We start from the raw sequence: 20703 nt of genomic DNA, 5'->3' as shown, positions 1-20703 counted from the left end.
CCTAAAATATGAAATATATAACTAGTGCTTGTATATATTAAAATGTAACAATACACACCTTCTTTTGTTCAACCACATATACCTACAATGTATGTGAAATAATAAAAAAGTATAAATAAAAAGATATGTTTAATGATTTATTAGTTTATCTTCTATCTAAACTTTTTAATTTCAACAAGCAAGTTATGTTGCAATGGTCATTTAGACCAGGTAATACGAACGCATTTGCTCTAATTTGCCATGATAGCTCTCTATTGTCTAATAGTAGACTGCAAGGGCCTCCTCTAATACTAGGTTGGATAGAATCAATTACTGTAAACATAAATTTATGTCCTGGATATTTCATAAGATGTCTGGCAAGGGCATTCTCATTTTTGCCTGTATTAATGGCGTATATGTGTTCATATATTCGCTCTTTAAATTTTCGCTCTGTTTTTCCGATGTAAAAAACATTGCATGAGGAGCACAGAGCGACATAAACTACAATTTTTGAGTTACAGTTTATGTTGCATTTAAGTTGATATTTTACTTTGTTGATACTAATTACTCTACCTGTGGAAATATGTTTACACATACTGCAAGTTCCACAGGTAGACATGCCCACGAGGTTGAAAGGTCTTCTATCACTCGTAGATTCCAATAATGTTTTTAAATTCCTACCTTTTCTAAAAACTATTTTTGGAAACTGTTCAAGAATTTCCATTAGTGTCCTATCTAGTCTAAAAAGTCCCCAGTTCTTATGCAATATAATTTTAACTAGTGTAGAGTCAGCACTAAATTGAGTTATGAAACTACACTCAAATCTATTGGCTGGGGATGTGTTGGATGTTGTATCAAGATTAAATGTGTGACTGTTAGGACTATGGATATTGTTTTCACAAAGGTCAAAGCTTTCATATTTGCTAAGAATAGGTTTAATAATACCTTTAAGTCTTTTCTGATATACTTCATGTGCTAGTCTTTCTGTTAATGAATTAGGATAACCCCTCTGTTTAAACATTCCTGCAAGAAGGTCACATTCATCTAAAAAGTCACAATTATTGGACACCATCCTAGCTGCTCTGATTAGTTGGCCCTTGACAATGGACCTTTTTTGTGCTAGAGGATGTGAACTTGAATAGTGTAAGAATGCGTTACAATAAGTATCCTTTCTATGTATTTTTGAAATGTATTTATTATTGATTACGTCTTTAATTAAACAAATGTCAAGGTATTCTATAGATGAAGTCTGGAAGTTGGAAGTAAATTTAAGAAAGCTAGTAGAGTTATTCAAATGTTCAAGTAAAGAGTTAGCTTGATCTAAATTACCTCTAAACAAAATAAAAATATCGTCTAAAAATCGAGTGTAAAATTTAACACTAGTCATAAAGATAGTGTTGTTGAAAACATAATTTTTCTCCCAATAAGACATTACTGTGTTAGCAAAACTAGCACCGCAGGGGGAGCCCATGGCAACCCCCTGTTTTTGTTCTATTGATTTAACTAACCAGTTGAAACTTTTGGACTTTAAACTGTTAAAACTTAAAAAGCTTCAATTAGAAACTAGCTATTTCCAAGAGTGTTTGAATAAACATATCATACCTAAGGGTTTAAGGCACTATCTATACCCAACTGGCTTAGTGGCTGACTCCCTTTTTCACCTTGAACTGAATTCATTGTTCGACCAGCAGGGGTTTGACCTCATGAAGTTAATGTTAAAACATTATAAACTTCAAATTACACAACTTTCCAATGAGGTCTCTGAATTGAATGGTCTTGCAACCAAACACAGTGACTTTTGCAGATACAAATTCGAATATGAAAGAACCTTTGCCAGCATAGACCAACTTTTAGATAGACTGAAATTCAACAAAGTCAAAAAAATCAACAGAGACCGTTTGGCATATGAGAACGGTTCTGCTTATCCTAAGCCACCAAGTTCATAAATCGGTTTTGCAACTTTAAATTCTACGACAGGTTATAACAACAATAACAACTCTCTTGACATTTATAGAACTGCCACGAATAACCAAAATTCCAACACGCCTACATCTGAAGTTCCTAGTGCTGAATCTAACCAGGTGAGATGAAGTGAACGACTTCGTTCTTACAATAGGGAAGCTAACCAAAACCAAGGGGCGACTAATGTTCCCAATAACAATAATAGAAATGGGAATACAGTAAATTTTCCCAAGGCAACAACATCAGGGGCTGTTCCAAAAAAATTCAACAATCAGTTACAAAAAAACCAACAATGGAGAAACAACAAACGGAGGAGGTAGTACCACCTTCACAACAACAAGTCACTATTTTAAAGAACAAAGTGGGTGATTTCCATATTTACAATTATTCATCCATCGAAATCAACCCCGCTTTAGTGGAACTCTTCGCAAAGGGAAGTACTTTTGTACCTAGTCGTAGACTTGACTTAGTCCAAACAGTAAAAGACCTTGAACTCTTTGTGAGGAAACTTAACTTGCAAGTCTTGTTTAGAAACTCTGAACATGCTGATAACACTTTTCGTATATCGAGTACATACAACCCCCCACTTCACCCATTGTTAAACATGTTTGAAAACATCACTGAATTAGATTTAAGGTTTTTCTATCACTCTAATGAGTTATTTAGAAATAAGTTTAACACATGTAACACTACACAGGATGAGAATCTGGCTTTGAACTTGTTTAAATCTTTGCAAGTGAGGTCTATTAAACCAGACAAGGGGGGAGGTATAGCTGTGTTTGACACTAGTGACTATGTAACCAGAGTATACAAACTCCTCGACTGTGAAGCATATGATAAAGCTTCAATCAATGAAGTGAATATTGCCTATCAGCGCATAAAGGGCTATATAAATGATTTGTTTATAGAAGCAATAATTGATATGAATTTATACAACTATATGACTACCCTATGGCCGCGCATTCCAATTTTGTTTGCGGTCCCAAAAATCCATAAGAACTTAACAAATCCACCTTTTAGACCATTAATTGATGGACGGGGGTCGATTACATACCCCTGTGCAAAGGTCGTAGATAGCATTCTGAAAAAATACCTTGTTGGTGAAACCCAGGTTTGTAAAGATTCCTGGACATTTCTGTACAACATCAATGAGTTACATTTTGACGTTCACAACAACTTTTTAACTATTGATGTGAAAGACTTATACACATCAATTCCCCATCTGGAAGGTTTGGAATGGGTTAGCTTATTTCTACATGACAAAAGGGCTAATAGCCAAGAGATACATTTAGTTGAAATCCTACTGGACATTATTTTAACTAATAACTATTTTTCTTTCCAAAACGACTTATATTTACAAAAACAGGGGGTTGCCATGGGCTCCCCCTGCGGTGCTAGTTTTGCTAACACAGTAATGTCTTATTGGGAGAAAAATTATGTTTTCAACAACACCATCTTTATGTCTAGTGTTAAACTTTACACTCGATTTTTAGACGATATTTTTATTTTGTTTAGAGGTAATTTAGATCAAGCTAACTCTTTACTTGAACATTTGAATAACTCTACTAGCTTTCTTAAATTTACTTCCAACTTCCAGACTTCATCTATAGAATACCTTGACATTTGTTTATTTAAAGACGTAATCAATAATAAATACATTTCAAAAATACATAGAAAGGATACTTATTGTAACACATTCTTACACTATTCAAGTTCACATCCTCTAGCACATAAAAGGTCCATTGTCAAGGGTCAACTAATCAGAGCAGCTAGGATGGTGTCCAATAACTGTGACTTTTTAGATGAATGTGACCTTCTTGCAGGAATGTTTAAACAGAGGGGTTATCCTAATTCATTAACAGAAACACTAACACATGAAGTATATCAGAAAAGACTTAAAGGTATTATTAAACCTATTCTCAGCAAATATGAAAGCTTTGACCTTTGTGAAAACAGTATCCATAGTCCTAACAGTCACACATTTAATCTTGATACAACATCCAACACATCCCCAGCCAATAGATTTGAGTGTAGTTTCATAACTCAATTTAGTGCTGACTCTACACTAGTTAAAATTATATTGCCTAAGAACTGGGGACTTTTTAGACTAGATAGGACACTAATGGAAATTTTTGAACAGTTTTCAAAAATAGTTTTTAGAAAAGGTAGGAATTTAAAAACATTATTGGAATCTACGAGTGATAGAAGACCTTTCAACCTCGTAGGCATGTCTACCTGTGGAACTTGCAGTATGTGTAAACATATTTCCACAGGTAAAGTGATTCGTATCAACAAAGTAAAATATCAACTTAAATACAACGTAAACTGTAACTCAAAAATGGTAGTTTATGTCGCTCTGTGCTCCTCATGCAATGTTTTTTACATCGAAAAAACAGAGCGAAAATTTAAAGAGCGAATATATGAACACATATACGCCATTAATACAGGCAAAAACGAGAATGCCCTTGCCAGACATCTTATGAAATATCCAGGACATAAATTTATGTTTACAGTAATTGATTCTATCCAACCTAGTATTAGAGGAGGCCCTTACAGCCTACTATTAGACAATAGAGAGCTATCATGGCAAATTAGAACAAATGCGTTCATATTACCTGGTCTAAATGACCATTGCAACATAACTTGCTTGTTGAAATTAAAAAGTTTAGATAGAAGATAAATAATAAATCATTGAACATATCTTTTTATTTATACTTTTTTATTATTTGACATACATTGTAGGTATATGTGGTTGAACAAAAGAAGGTGTGTATTGTTACATTTTAATATATACAAGCACTAGTTATATATTTCATATTTTAGGTTATTTTTATTTTTATTTTTGGCTATAATTTAACAATATTCTTTAAATAAGTGATGTATCTATTTTTTAGATCATGGTATAATGACAGAAACTTTATTTTAAGAATATAAAAGTTTATTTATTCAACAAAACTTGGAAAACTTTTGTAAAATCAGTGTACCGGTTTCACATAGTCATGTGACCGGTTTTTACTATTTAAAGAGTGTTTCGTGGATGTGTATTGTCTGAGGAAGTTGCTTTATGAAAGCGACAAAAAGTGTTTTACTCAAATTGATATTTGCTTCATTCAACTCACTAGTACTATGTTTATTCAGTTCTGTTCAGTTTCTCAGTTCTGTGAAGTCAGTTGTTTTCTCTAAAAAACAAAATCACACACAACACACATGTCCAGAAATGCCCCTTCAAAAAGACTTCACACATAGGTTGGCATAATGCATCAATGCTAAGTGATGGTAAGTGGCATTTAACTTCCTTTGGCAAAGCTGAAGATTTTAATTTCAGCTCCCATACTCTGGTTACCTTTGCAGAAATGTGATTAAATCTACTGTGCTATGAGAATATGGACTAAAGGCAAACTAAATATACCACTTTGAAACAGGTACTTTAGCAGTTCTTAGGCTGCTGGATATAATAATCTACAAATTCCTAGGTAGAGTTTTGAAGTACTTTGCCTGTCTGTAGATTGATCTTTTTGCATAGTGCCATAAGTTCAATTACAATTGTATGTCAAATTATAATTTCATGACATTTTATATTCCTGTCATGTGGGCAATGGCAAGCATCTGCATTTATCTCCCTTTGCAACATTTCAGTAACATACCATTTGAATAATGCAGCAAGAAAGCATTTCCAAAAAGATTCATTTCCCCAGCAGGTTGACTTAGTAGACCACCATTATTCTGCTTATGTCTTAATGCTGGTTCTACTCTCCTACCCCTTTTTGCTCCCTATAACAAACACTTTACTGTACAGAGCATGACATAGTAATAATGAGGAGATAAGTAACAGTAACACACCATACAGATGGCCTTACATGTCCCAGGAAAAAATATTGTTGCTATTTATTTATTTAACATTTGTTTACCAAGATAGTCAAACTGGTCAACAGAGCCCATTTTCAGTGGAGGCCTGGGGAGACATTTTCAGTGGAGGCCCGGGGAGAAAAGCTCCACATACAGACATTTAAAACATTACCAAAACATACTCTACATGTAGAATTTTAAGACATTACAACATACTCATGGCATTAAAATTCATTACAATAAATGTCTTGTAAGATCCTGGAAAATCAACAGACAATATAAAACTTGGGACATGTGATCATGGCACTCACTTATAATGTAATAAACATCTAAGGAGTGCAAATTAAACAACTAAATTTACAAGTTAACAGCACAGAGTGGATGAGAGTTAGAATAAGCCTATCATATGTCGATATAAACAATCTGTTACATTGGAAATGTGATCCTGCCACTCTAAATCCTACATGAAAACTTCACATAGGTTCAACTAAGGAGAATACTAGCACTGGAGTTTAAAAGTGCAGACTGAGTGGGAGTTAAAAGAGAACAAAAGGATAGTATGGCTTGAGGGAGAGTTTAAGGTGACAAAATGAGAAAAAGGGGTGGAGCTTGACAGACTTCATGTTTAAAGAGAGAGAAAAAGAAGAGGGGTGGGGCTAGATAGGTAGCTGAGTTAGAGAAGAGATTAACCTGGAGTTGTACAGTTACAGAACCATATATTATTTAGATATTTTTTTACAGAATCATTGAAGAGAGCTAGGCCTGGGACAGATCTAATAATTACAGAGAACAGCACACACACACTCTCCCTCTCGCCATTTCTCTCTCTTTCTCTCTCTCTCTCTCTCTATATATATATATATATATATATGTGTGTGTGTGTGTGTGTGTGTGTGTGTGTGTGTGTGTGTGTGTGTGTGTGTGTGTGTGTGTATAAACACCTTCTGGTTCAGTATGTGGTCATTCTCCTTCAATTGTGTGTTTTAAAATGTCTGAAGTAGGAGTTTCTATGTGGTGTGATGTGATAATGCTCAGATCTATAAACAGAATTTTGCAAAATTTCATAACAATTGTGATTGTTATTGACATCCTATACTGTGAAACAGATATATGTTCCTCACAGTAATCCAATGTATACAAATGACAGTACATAAATCTTAACAGAGACATATGTCATTACATGAGGCAATCACATTGCTTTTACATTGGCCTATCTATACATACGTATTTGTCTTAAAACCTGTGAAACACAGTAACAGCTGTCCCAAATAGTGTATTTTTATTAAGGACAAATATGCATTTTCCACATCATTGAAGTCAGACTTCTCCTGTGGTGCTTGTGACTAATTTTGTGTTCTGTAGATTGTGTAACTAGATAGGTAGGAGGATCAAGTCTCAAACTGTGGAATTTATTTGTGTGTGAGGATGGTCTAGTGACAGGTATGTAATGCCACAATGTCAAATGTGCTGTGTCTACTTCCACTGATGAGAATACATTTAACTTTAGACACATTTTCCTCTGCTCTATTTCCCACTTTTAACAGAAGCATCCTCCCTGCACCACAGTGATGTGGTCACCATGTCAAAAGTTTACTCTCTCTCTTAAAAAGCCATAATTTTCCTGTAGTGCTTGTGACTAATGCTTTTTGTAGGTTGTGTGCATAGATAGTTAGGAGGTTCAATTCTCACAGTGGGGAAATATGTGTATGGGTGGGGTCTAGCAACAGGTAAGTAATGCCTCAATATCAAATGTGCTGTGTCCACTTCTACTGAAGAGAAAATATATTGAACTTTGGACACAGTTCCTTGTGTACTTTATCCCACTTTTAACAGATATATCCTCTGTGCAACACACTGATGAGGTCATTATATCAAAAGTACACTCTCTTCTCTTAAGATTCAGACTTCTGCTGTGGTGCTTGCAATTAACACTGTGTTCTCTAGACTGTGTAACCAAGATAGGTTGGAGGTTCAGATCTCACAGTGAGGATCTTTTCTGTGTATGTGGTTGCAATATCAGGTACATATAGCTTCTTGAACAGATAGGATATATCAACTTCCGTTCTTGGGAAGAAAATTAACCTGAATGAGTATTCTACCTTCCCCTTTACCCAGTTTAATCACAAACATCTTCTCTGCTACACATTGATGAAGTCATTGTGTCAAAAGTGCACTTTCTCCCCATAAAAGTTAGACTTCTGTGGTGCTTGTGGGTGCTACTTTGTTTTCTAGATTGTGTAATTAAGTAGGTGGTTTAAATCTGGCAGTAGTGAACTTGTGTGTCTGTATGGCTTTAGTGTCATGGAAAAAAAGATTCAACAACAGAGGTGCTATGTCCACATCCATTCAGTTGAAAACTTTAACTTTAGACACAGCTCCCTCTGCAGTTTATTCCCACTTTTAACACAAACTTCTTCTCTGCAACACACTGATGAGGTCATCCTGGCAAACGTGCATACTGTTCCCTTAAGAGTCATGCTTGTTCTGTGGCATTTGTGACTGGTACTGTGATTTTTAGATTGTATAACTAGATAGGTAAGAGGTTCAAACCCCACAGTAGGCATTGTGTCTGCACATGTGCGTGTGTGTGTGTGTGCGTGTGTGTGTGTGTGTGTGTGTGTGTGTGTGTGTGTGTGTGTGTGTGTGTGTGGTTTTAATGTTAGGTGTGTAGAGCTTCTTAAACAGCTGTGCTATATCAACTTCCAGTCAAGGGAAGATTTTTAAGATGGGAGAGGATGCCCCCATCCTCTTATCCCACTTTTACCACAAACATCTTCTCTGCATCACATGGATGAGGTCTTCATGTCAAAAATGCACACTGTGCTATCACAAATCAGTCTCGTCCTGCGGCTCCTGCACCTAATTTTGTGTTATATAAATAGTGTAAATAGGTAAGGTTTCTAATCTGGTTTACTAATGTGACTGTGTGTACTGTAATTTACAATTGTGTCCATAACAACACTCCTTGTGTAAACTTCCATACAGGAAATTTATTTTCAATAGCAGAGGATTACCATATAAATTTGTTTTACCTCAGGCAATAACCAGTTTTGAAAATGCAATGCTTACATCATGCTATCAAAAATAAATTACATCACAGTGGTCATATGAGTTATTCCGTGGTGCTGGCTGTTGATATTCTGGTCTCTAGACTGCATAAATACAGCAGAAGGAGGTTTGAATCCATCAATGATTGACTACTGTGTTTGTCTGTTATGTGTAGATAAGGTTTCTAATTCATGTAGCTGTCTAGTGTTACTGTATACTTCAATCACCTTCATCCACTTTTAGAAGAACATAAACATATGAAAGAATGCTGATGTCATCCATTCAAATGTGCTCTATCGCAATTGTAAAACAACATGTCATATGGCACCTGTGATCCAGGCAGTGTTCTCTACATTGTGATCTTAGGGAGTATGTTCAAATCCAGCAATTGCTCTTTAGACTCACTTGTGTCTGCATGTCTTTCAACTTCCAGGTAGGTAATAATATTGTCAGCCAACTATCTGCTGTGTACATGTATGGATGGGGATTGCTAAGAGAATTATTTTGGTTCATTTTTCACACAAAAATGCTTTACTGGACAATTATGATGCCATGGGGTGACATTTCCCATGAGAATTTTAATGACTTTCCTGTGGCATAAGGACATGAAACAATTTTCTATATGCTATTGTCTTAGTAAGGCATCGGTTCAAGTCCATGATTATCCACACATTGTGCATAATCATCATTTTTTTGTCAAAGTGATGACGAGTTTATGCATCACATGTATTTAGTTATGTCCAGCAGCAGGTGAAGTTGTGTGAGAAAGACAAATATAGCAACATCATTTTAAAGAAATTACAGGCAGGCATGTGCCTTACAGTAATAGCATGATGTCACATATACATTAACATGATGTCACAGATTCAAAGACCAAAATATTTCTGTAGCACCAGTGACAATGTGGCATGTTCATTCTTCTCAATATCATGTGGCATTGCCTAACTGTAAATATTGCATGTCTCAGTGCTGTTATACATGAATTACATCCACAAGTGTTAGAATGTGTATAATTACAGTGGAGGAAACCTTTTCCAGTGCTTTTATCTCATACAAGTAGCAACACAATCATATGATGTAATGGCTTCATATAAGTTAAGCCTTTTACTGTGGTACATATGATTCATGCACATGTTGGTAGTCAGTGGGCTTACATAGCTTGCTGTTCAATTCTAGTAAAGGACAACATTCTATGAATGTACTGACATTACATAAACAACACTGCATGAAGTTAATATTCTCAATTTTTACTTTGGAGAAAGAAATATAAAGTCATTTTGTAATATCCTGCCAGTGAAACAGTTGTTCTGCAAATGTTGTATTGTGAATGTTCCTGCACCACATGCATTTGGTAAAGACATGTATAGCATACATACACAGACACAGTGTGCCTCAAATCTGGATCAATGCTGTACAAATTAACAGGAATAGCTTCATTGACAGAAAAATATTAATACTGCAATGCTCACAGTTATGTGAACTTTAACATAGTTACACCCTGTCACCTTTATGAATAATTACATTGTACACATTATTCTCAAATGCCCTTTATTACTTCACACATTAATTTAATTTATTTGTGACAGGAGCAATTGCTATATTGTGTGGCAGACTCAGTCAATACATGGCCCAGTGGATTATGTAGTATGATAAGCAGGAGGTTGGATCTGGTAACATCTGTCTGTCACATAACTGTGACATTCTTATGCAAATGCAGTATTTATTGCACAGTCAGAGGGCAACATTTTTAAGGCATCACCCTCCATGGTAGGGGATGCATACCCATTACAATGGAGAAGTTCTGTAAGCCTTTCAAGTGTGTTCATCATGACACACACAGTATGCCTATTTCTGTGGCATCACAGATTGATAAGCATATTTTTGATATCTGTCTTGGCATGTGTTTGAGTCTATCAAGATGCTAATGTTGAGTATGCATTGTCTACAGGCTTTACTTAATTTCCAAATACGATTGTACTGTATTACATGTCTTCCTCCAAACATGCTGTACAGCTTTATTGGACATTAGGATTTACATAATATGTCTTCCTGTATGGCATAATGCCAGATCATCATAAAGTGTGATTAGGCCTGTGTTTGGAAGCTTTCTTGTGTCTTTGAATTGTTTACATGCTGTTATGGACATGTCCGCTGTAATTTTTGTGAGTATGCTTAATATAATCCTCTATTACATATGCACCATTTACAAATGAAGACCTCAAATTATTGTAATGTCATGAAATCTGTGTTATCATTTGTCACATGTGCATTTTGATTCCTATTATATTACTGTTTATGATGCTCACTTATATAAAGCACATACACCCCTAAAACATATGCCAAGGTTATATACCCCCCCTGCCTACGGCTGCCCAATTACAACAAAACATGTCTTTTCTGCTGTCCATGACACAGCTACTGTACTGCTCATGCCTTGTTTATACAGGATGAAGTGTAGGATAAAGCACTACAGTCAGTTATCACACATTAATTCCCTGTATGCACACACACATATATATATATATATATATATATGTATATAAAATAATAATACACCTACACACACACACACACACACACACACACACATACACAAACACCCATATAGATATACATATATATATATATATATATATATATATATATATATATATATATATATATATGGATCTACTTCACATAATCGAACTTTCAAATGCCCAACTTTCATATGGCCGAGACCATATGATCGAACATTTGAATGTTCGAAAATGTGAAGTTAAAAAAAGTTTAAAGAAACTAAAACACAAACTACACAGTGCTAGCAGGGGGGCAAGACCCCTCCCCACCCCCCACACCCCTGCTACTTAAATATTCCTACTCTGAGATCGCACTACAGTGCAGGAAAGGGAAATCTCCCGTTTCCGTACTGTATCGGGATCTCCACTATTCATTGTCAGCCCAGTCATATGGTCTCGGCCATATGAATTTCGAACTTTTGAAAGGTTGAACAAATGAAGTAGACCCATATATATATATATATATATATATATATATATATATATATACATATATATATATATAATATATATTATATACACACACACACACACACACACACACACACACACACACACACACACACACACACACACACATATAAATTATTTACACATATATTTATATGGGTCTACTTCTTTTTAATGAAATTACATTTCTGCGAACAGTAATTAACTGAGTATGCTTTGCCGAATATGCAGTAATGTGAAGTTTGAGTTTGCTAAAGTACATTTTAGTGAAGTGGTTAATTTAAAGCTGGTAGTACGAGAAGTAGTAGTGTACAGTGTTTATGTACCTTCTCATCTACCGTACCACCTCTCTGGCATGGGGGATATGTGGGTAATGTCTGAAGGTATGAGCATATGGGAAATTAATTTTATAGCACCTTAGAATTTAAATGGAGATCGCACTACAGTTATGGTTGTGAAATCCACCATTGTTGTTACTGTAGTGTGATCTCAAAGTGGGTATATATAATGTGCAAGGGGTGGGGGGGGGCACAGTCCCCCACATGGGGGTGTATGGGGGGGCTTGTCCCCCTGCAATAATGTTAGGAAATGTATGCTTGTTATGTTTATTTTGTGGCTTGGTGTCTTTTTGGTGTGTTGTTTGGTAAAGTCAGACTTTGGATGACTGAATCTTCAGCAAAGTGCAATGGGTTAAGTGCTGTAAGTTGAAATGTAATTATATATATATATATATATATATATATATATATATATATATATATATGGGATCCATCAATATGTTCGAAGTTTCACTACTTTGAACCCCACTTCACCGAGTCCACTTGTTCGAAGAGGTGAAACTTTGAGCACTGATTTTGGCAGTCAAACTACAGTGCGGAATAGGAATATTCTCTTTTCCCTGCTGTAGTGCGATCACGGAGTTGGTATATTTAAGTAGGGGGGTGAGGGGCATAGCCTCCCACATGGGGGGTGCAGAGGGAGGCTTGCCTCCCTGCAAAAACATGTTTTAGTGGGCTTTTTTTTTGGGTAGCCCACAGAGCTAGACTTAAGCGAAAGTGCACTTTCGTTTAAGTGGACATTGGCTGAAGTGTAGGGTCTACTGCTCTATTTCGAAGAAATGTATTTTCAATGTAAAGAAGTAGATCCATATATATATATATATATATATATATATATATATATATATATATATATATATAGTTTACTATCAAAATGTTGAAATACTCAGCAAAAATAATATTACCGAAAGTGATTTACATTCTGATCATATGTTCATTTGGTTGTTTATGCGAATACAGTTGTATATTTGCTTATAAGTCTTTCGACAACGTCATGCCATCTATTTAAATATGTTAACATGTTCTATTTGCATATCATGAAGTTGGCTACACATACATTTCTTCTGACACGTGCAACATCATAGGAATACATATAATGGATACTCTGGATTAAAGACGTTATGTTGAAAAACAACACTAACGTAAGTGTATAATTTTGTGGATGATTATTTTCCAATTGCAATGCTATGTACTACAATTTGCAATGTCTGTAATGTTCTGTTTAGGTTCTTGTGTGCAAAATGAATCATGCCAATATACATGATACTGCTCCAGGAAAACTTGGAACTGTATGAAACTGTATTAACCTAGAAAGGGAACAAATGTTGTGCATAGATGGGTACCAGTATTATATGGAAAAGTGTAAAAAAAAGATATTGGTGTTTTACTAGGAAGGGTAAAAAATAAATGCAAGGGACAGTGTGTAAGTGAGATAGCTGCTGAAGAAGAGAAGCTACTGAAAATTACTGGGTGACTTTCATGGTCCAAATATTGTTAAATATGAAGAGGCAAAGGTACGTAGTAAGATTAAAGACAAGCAGAAAGTACTCAGGAAGATCCATGTAAAATTATCTCTGAGGTCTTATCAACTACTTCAACAGAAATTGTAACATGTTTGCCCACTACTGATGCTTTAAAACAAGCTGTTCATAAAATACGTAGAAAGTGTAGGACAGTGAATGCAACAGATGTACTTGCTTTAAGAGATTTAACACCGAAGATGTTGCCACTTAAGAATGGCGTATTTATAATACATCATGGTAGTCCTCCTCATGTAAGTCCACCTGCTGTTATTATAATGACAGACTCCCATTTGCATATTATGTGTGCCTCTGCATTTATATTAGTTGATGGAGCATTTCCATTGAGCGCCAGAGATTGTAAGAAAGTTTATAGCGTACACTGGAGCTCACAAGGAGGTATGCAAGGAAAAGTTATTCCCATTGTGTATGGTATACTGTTTTCCAAAACTGTGGATACCTAAGATTACTTCTGGAGAGTAGTAACTGACTTGTGTGCACTGAATGATTTGTTATTGAAACCAGCAATGGTGCTTAGTGACTTCGAGAAGGGTGCTGTCAGCAGTATTGTATGTACTTTTCCTGAGTCAATGGCTAAAGGTTGCTGGCTTCATTTCTGTCAAATTATGCAGAGACAAATCCAGAAATTACAACTTACTGTTCAGTTTGGTAATGATATGGCATTTGCAATGCTGTGTAAACAAATTCTGGCATTAGCTTTCCTAACACGGGATAATGTTTTGCCCACATTTACTGAGATAGAGAGGGATATACCGGACTTTGGGAGAGCACTTTGTGAATTTTTTTAAATATAATTATCTAACTGGCAGACCTAGGAGGTATAGCATACATAGTATTGCAACAAAATGAATACCTCCTTTGTTTGACATGACGTTTTGGAACCAGTCTGACACTTGCACCTTAGGGTATCCTTGAAGCCAAAATAGTGTAGAGGGATGGCACAGATGACTCAGACGTCTGTTGGGTAAGAAACAACTGTTGCTAGGTGATATTCTGTATGCTATACAGCATTAGCAGAATCACGTGGAAGATCTGATAACCAGGGCACTCTGTTGTCTTCCAACTTCTCCAAAAAGACGTCGGTTAATTGATAGAGAAGCAGTATTTTCAAAATTATTATCTAAACGTGATCAATTGACTCCAAGAGGCTTTGTGGAATTAGTCTCGAAGCACTGCAGTTTTTAATAAATGTTGACTTTCTTACAGTTTCAATTGCACAGTACTTTGTGGTATATCAAAGGTAATACACATTTTGATTACTGGTTGCTCTGTTATTGTGCTCTCAGTTTCCGTTAGAAGGAAAACACAAAACGGGATGTCTACATTCATTATTGTCTAATGTATACAGCATGAAGCACATTTTTATTATTTTGATTTTGTTCACATGGAATTGTACCACATAGCAAATGGAAAAATGAATATTTCACATCTCATTAACATTATGAGAATGTTACGACCATAGAATTAAATTCGACATTCGACATTAATGTCGAACGGCTTTTTTTGGTTACAAAATTCGATCATGTAACCTAATTAATATTCAAGCATTCAGTTAATTTTTTTCGGTAATATAAACAGATATATATATATATATATATATATATATATATATATATATATATATATATATATATATATATATTTACATAAATGTGTCTATATATATATATATATATATATATATATATATATATATATATATATATATATGTATGTGTGTGTGTGTGTGTGTGTGTGTATATATATATATATATATATATATATATATATATATATATATATATGTGTGTGTGTGTGTGTGTGTGTGTGTGTGTGTGTGTGTGTGTGTATATATATATATATATATACATATATATATATATATATATATATATATATATATATATAGATCTATGTAGATCTATGTCAGATGATCGACTTGTTGGAAACTTGAAAAAATATTGAAGAGACCATAGGACTGAGTTCTGAAAACTCAAACATAAAAAAAAAAAACACAAAAAACTACCATTTTTACATTTTGTCATAGGGTCACAAGCCCCCCTGCACCCCTACACCCCCTAAAAAATATATACCAACTCTGAGATCGCTCTACGGTGAGGAAAAGGGTAAATTTCCATATTCCTGCTGTACTGTGCTCTCCATTCAAAAGCTTTGAGTTTTCAAAAAATTGATCATATGGTCTTGACCATATGGAGTTTGAGTTTCTGAAAACTAAATCAGCTGATAAGGACCCATATGTATATGTGTATATATATATATATATATATATATATATATATATATATATATATATATAAAATATATATATGTGTGTGTGTGTGTGTGTGTGTGTGTGTGTGTGTGTGTGTGTGTGTGTGTGTGTGTGTGTGTGTGTGTGTGTGTGTGTTTCATATTCATTAAATGCACTGTATGAGAACAGTCCTTAATGTATCCACTGTCCTTGCTAGCTGTTATCTCAACTCGGCATATTATCAACAGTAATAACACTTTTACTCCTCTTTCTTACAATGTTGGATTGTGTACCTCTCACATCCATTGACAGCATGTCTGTTTTTAAGTTATGTACATGGATGAACAACTGGAAACAGATTATTTATTATTACCATCAATATGGACTTCTTTCGGTTGAAAATGTTGCTTTATGACATCATCACATTTTAATGCATTAACTGGATAAGTTGTTTCCATTAACTCCCCCTCATACTTTTCTCTGAACTATGAACATTGTATTCTGTGTCTATTCTCCCATCTTCATGTCCCCTGCATGTAAATTCATATAATTCACTTGCCCTTACTTCATATAAGCTGTTTGTGTGTGCTTGCATAATACATTTGCCTCCAGGTAAGGAATTTTATTTACATTGTAGCCGGCCTTAGCCATAGGCCAACTAGGCAGCCGCCTAGGGTGCCGCTCTAGCAGGGGCACTTTTCCAGTATTTATTTGGTGTAAGTAGACTAGAATGGGGACGCCATGGAGCCCTTTTGCCTAGGGCACCAGTTGACCTAAGGCCGCTCTTGTGTGTAGTCATGACTCCCAGCACCGTTTCATGGCTGCCGACACTGCTGCTGGCCCTGAAATGGTGCTTGAAAATGTTTAGGCATGATGAGAAGTATGCATATTCAATGAGTGCTCCTGCTCATCATGCTAACACATGCTAACACTGTAGGCTTTGCACAAAGCCTACACAATTGTTAATAAATTCCAGGCAAGTTTCTCTCAACTCCCATCATATAATTCAATCAAGAATCTCCAGCTTTTGCTATGAGACCTTTGCAGTTACTAGGAAAAGATGTGGACCTCATCAGAATACAACTTAAACACATTGGTTTGAACCAGAACCAGAGCTAGGTCATACTTGAGACAAAAATAGGTTGTGTGTCTTTGTTTAAACTGTACTAAACCACTTGATACATATGAATCAATTGGCTTGTTACAGTTAAATATCACACAAGGAGTGCTGACCACTTCATCTGTGGTCCTGACCCAAAATGGAGTTTCAGCATTCATTCCTGAATGCTGGTACTACACTAGATCACGCAAGGAGTGCTTCAGACCTCATGGCAAATGCAACATTAGCCTTCATCCCACCATAGCTAAGTCTCTGCCTCAAACCATCTGGGATAGAAGACCAAAACTGAAATAAAAAACAAATGTATGAATGTATACATCACATGTATTAAATTCCTCTCCCCTTCTTGCCTTACATAGCGACTATACTTCATCCACTTAGGTGATAATCACTTCTATGCTCTCCTCCTGGCCATAACAACTGTCTTTGAACTGACTGTGTAAGGAGAGCATCTCACTGCTTCTTATCTTCCTTCAGTCCTTTGGTCACTTTCACATATAGCTCTTCTCTAGATTGCTAATGAAGACAGATACTAACCAATCTCTCTCTGGCTCAGAAGAGTTGTTCATGCCCCATAGCTCCCTTCTGCTATCAAAATCTTTAAATATGGAGAGACTTCTGAATTCTTCCTTTACAGAGATTTATCCACTTCCCTTACCTGCTTTCTCAGCAAGGGTACTCATCCCTTGACTCTTAATGACAAACAATCATGTTTGTTGGCTGCTCCTCTTCTAGTAGAAATCCTTGTTCTCTCAAGCTCCTTGATTTCTGATTGCTCCACCTCTATAATGGGACTTTCCACCACTTCAGCTTACCCTACATTATGTCTGAGTAAATCTGGGTTGCTTCTTCTTCTGTTTTAGCTCACATGATATGGCCATAACAACTTCTCCTGCATGAGTCTGGGTACACACTCTTCACCAACACTCCTTCCTCCATTCCTCATATGCCATTATATTCTGGACTCCTTATCCCCCTGGTTATAGATGATCAGACAAAAATTGTTGGCTACATTGACCCTATGGCCAGTAGTCAGCATTCTTCTCCTGGTTGCATCCTGCCCTAACAGCCATTCCCAAAGTTGGTAGTTAAGAAACTTGGCAATTTATGCCTGACTCTGCTTCCATGGAAACCCTGCCTCCCATTTCTGTGAGATCTGTTAATGTGAGCACCAGTCAGTCCCTCCATGTGTTCTGTAAACAACTGCTGTACTACCCAACTTTCTATAATGTGCAGATCCCTTTTCCTCTACTCCCTTAGATAGACAGATTGCCCCAAATTGTTCAAATCTAGTACACGTTTCCAGTTCTTCTGTCTGTCTGTTTCTGTGTTAAATTTCACGTTGTATTTCCTTTGCCAAAAACTGTTGTGATGCCTCCAATAGCTTCAGCTTACCTTCATTTAACTGCACTACTTTTCATTTCCTTCTTGGCTCTGCCAGTTTTAGCCACATAACTTCCATTCTACGTCCATCTGGTTTACTGATGATTATATCCACTTTATTTTTCCATCACTAAAGTGACTCTTGCCAGATCTTTGTTCCCGGTATCAATTGGGTAACAAAGCAATGCTAAATACAATGCTTTTAACTAATTTATCAAACTACTTGTTGTTTGTCTTTCGGCTTTTTCCCAGTAAGGGGTCGCCACAGTGGAACTCCGGTCCGCTAATGATTGGCAGTAGATTTTTTTTTACGAAACGCTGAGGTGCCAGCTCGACGCCCAACCTCCAATGAAGGCACCCCATTTATGCATGCATGTCTTTTGAATGCTACCCAACCATGGGGAGGACGTGCAGACTCCACACAGAAGGCACTCCCAAGCCAAGCCGAGAATCGAACGGGAGAACCTCTTGCTGTGAGGCAACAACGCTACTGCTGTACCACAATTTATCAAACTACTATGCTACAAAAATACCTTTAATATACTTAGCAAACTATTATGCTACGAAAATACCTTTAATATACTTAGCCAGGTAGAGAGAACCAATTTAGACCTCCATTTTCTTTCAAATTCTGCAGGACAACCCTTTTCTAAATGGAAAGCTTAGCAAGCAGAAAAACATCAAAAGCTTCTTCTGGGGTAAGCAGCCTCTCCCCCCAACATATAAATTTGCACACACACATATACACAAACATGGCAGTCTGAATAACCTATTGTGAGAGCAATGCATTTCAAAAAATTCCAAAAAGAAAACATTTCACTGTTTGTTTATTAACTACTCTTCATTTTTGAATACTATACCCTTTAAAAGAAATAATGCATCCACTTGCAATTTTCTTTGAAAAATCAAGTTTTCTAACTGCCATCTCAGGTAGAAATATGGCATTGGTAGTCACACCTGATACAATAGTAATGTGACTCTAGTACAAAAGTGCACAGCATGTGTATTTATGGATATTATGATATGGAAGCATGTTTGACTGTATGGTGTTGTATATTGCAAGATGCTTGTTCTTGACCACATTACTATAAAGCAGGCCTTATTCTGCATATTAGATTTTCATGTATGACCAGAGTATGACTGGGCATGAACTACTATCCTTATGACTCTACAGTCTTTACAGATACTATGTTATAAATATGAACACTTTGAGATCCATTAGCTGAGTTGCTCTGTTTTATGGAACAACTCGACACACACAATAAAAAGCACAATGCCATAAATTTGTGTACTGTACTAAAGCATAGCTTTGCACTACCCTTAAATTAAACTGTAATATATAATTTTTTTCTTGCAGGTTCATATAATTGTAAAGGTGTTACTGCATCTTGGCACCACCTTGCACATCTCCTCCACAGCAGCATTATCTACCCAACAGATGTCTGCTTGCTTGGTCATGGAAGCCCAGTTTACCTCTGTCCCTTTTGTAAGCCTCACCACAGTTGGTATCCTGAGATAGTGTAGGAACTACTTAATGCTCACCAACTATCACCTATTACTAGGCCAATATGACATGATTTGTGAGAGGTGTACTTATTTAGATAACTTAGGGGCTACCCTCTCACCTATACAGATGGCTGGTAAATAACACATTAACTTTGTCATACCTACACAATCTCAGACTAAAGCAACACATATTGAGGTTGTAAAAATTCATTACCCAAGCATCTAAAAATCAGGACTAAAGAGCTTTGCAAACAATACACTAAAACAACTCAACCATACTCAAATACCTCAGTGAGAAACCATGATGCAGCCTGAAAGCTTTTCAATCCCTATACACCTGTGTGTCAAAGTAGAATTGTCCTAGTGATCGGTGACTCCATCAATGGACATACTGACTCTGCACTCACTAGACTGGTCAAAGATAGGGTGGCATTTAGCTGTCTTTCATGGCATCACAGAGACAGGCCCTGCAGTCCTCAAGCAGGACAAATATTACTATCACCTGGTGATGACTCACATAGTTAACGCTTAACCCAAAAGGTTATGCAGACAGACATATTGGAGCCTGCTATGCATGTTTCAAATGCAATTCTGACTTTACCTAGACTCATATCCAGAGGCAAAGAAAAGATAATTGGCTTTAACAATTGGATAAATTACTGTGTCATTTAGGGGGATCCAGATATATTAATTTTGTGATAAGATATCAACAACCCAACCTACATCGCCAAGGATGGTCTTC

The sequence above is a fragment of the Protopterus annectens genome, chromosome 6.part0 (genome assembly GCF_019279795.1).
Source record: "Protopterus annectens isolate FY-2018-M chromosome 6.part0, PAN1.0, whole genome shotgun sequence".
Lineage (NCBI taxonomy): Eukaryota > Metazoa > Chordata > Ceratodontiformes > Protopteridae > Protopterus > Protopterus annectens.
Note: the sequence above shows the minus strand (reverse complement) of the source record.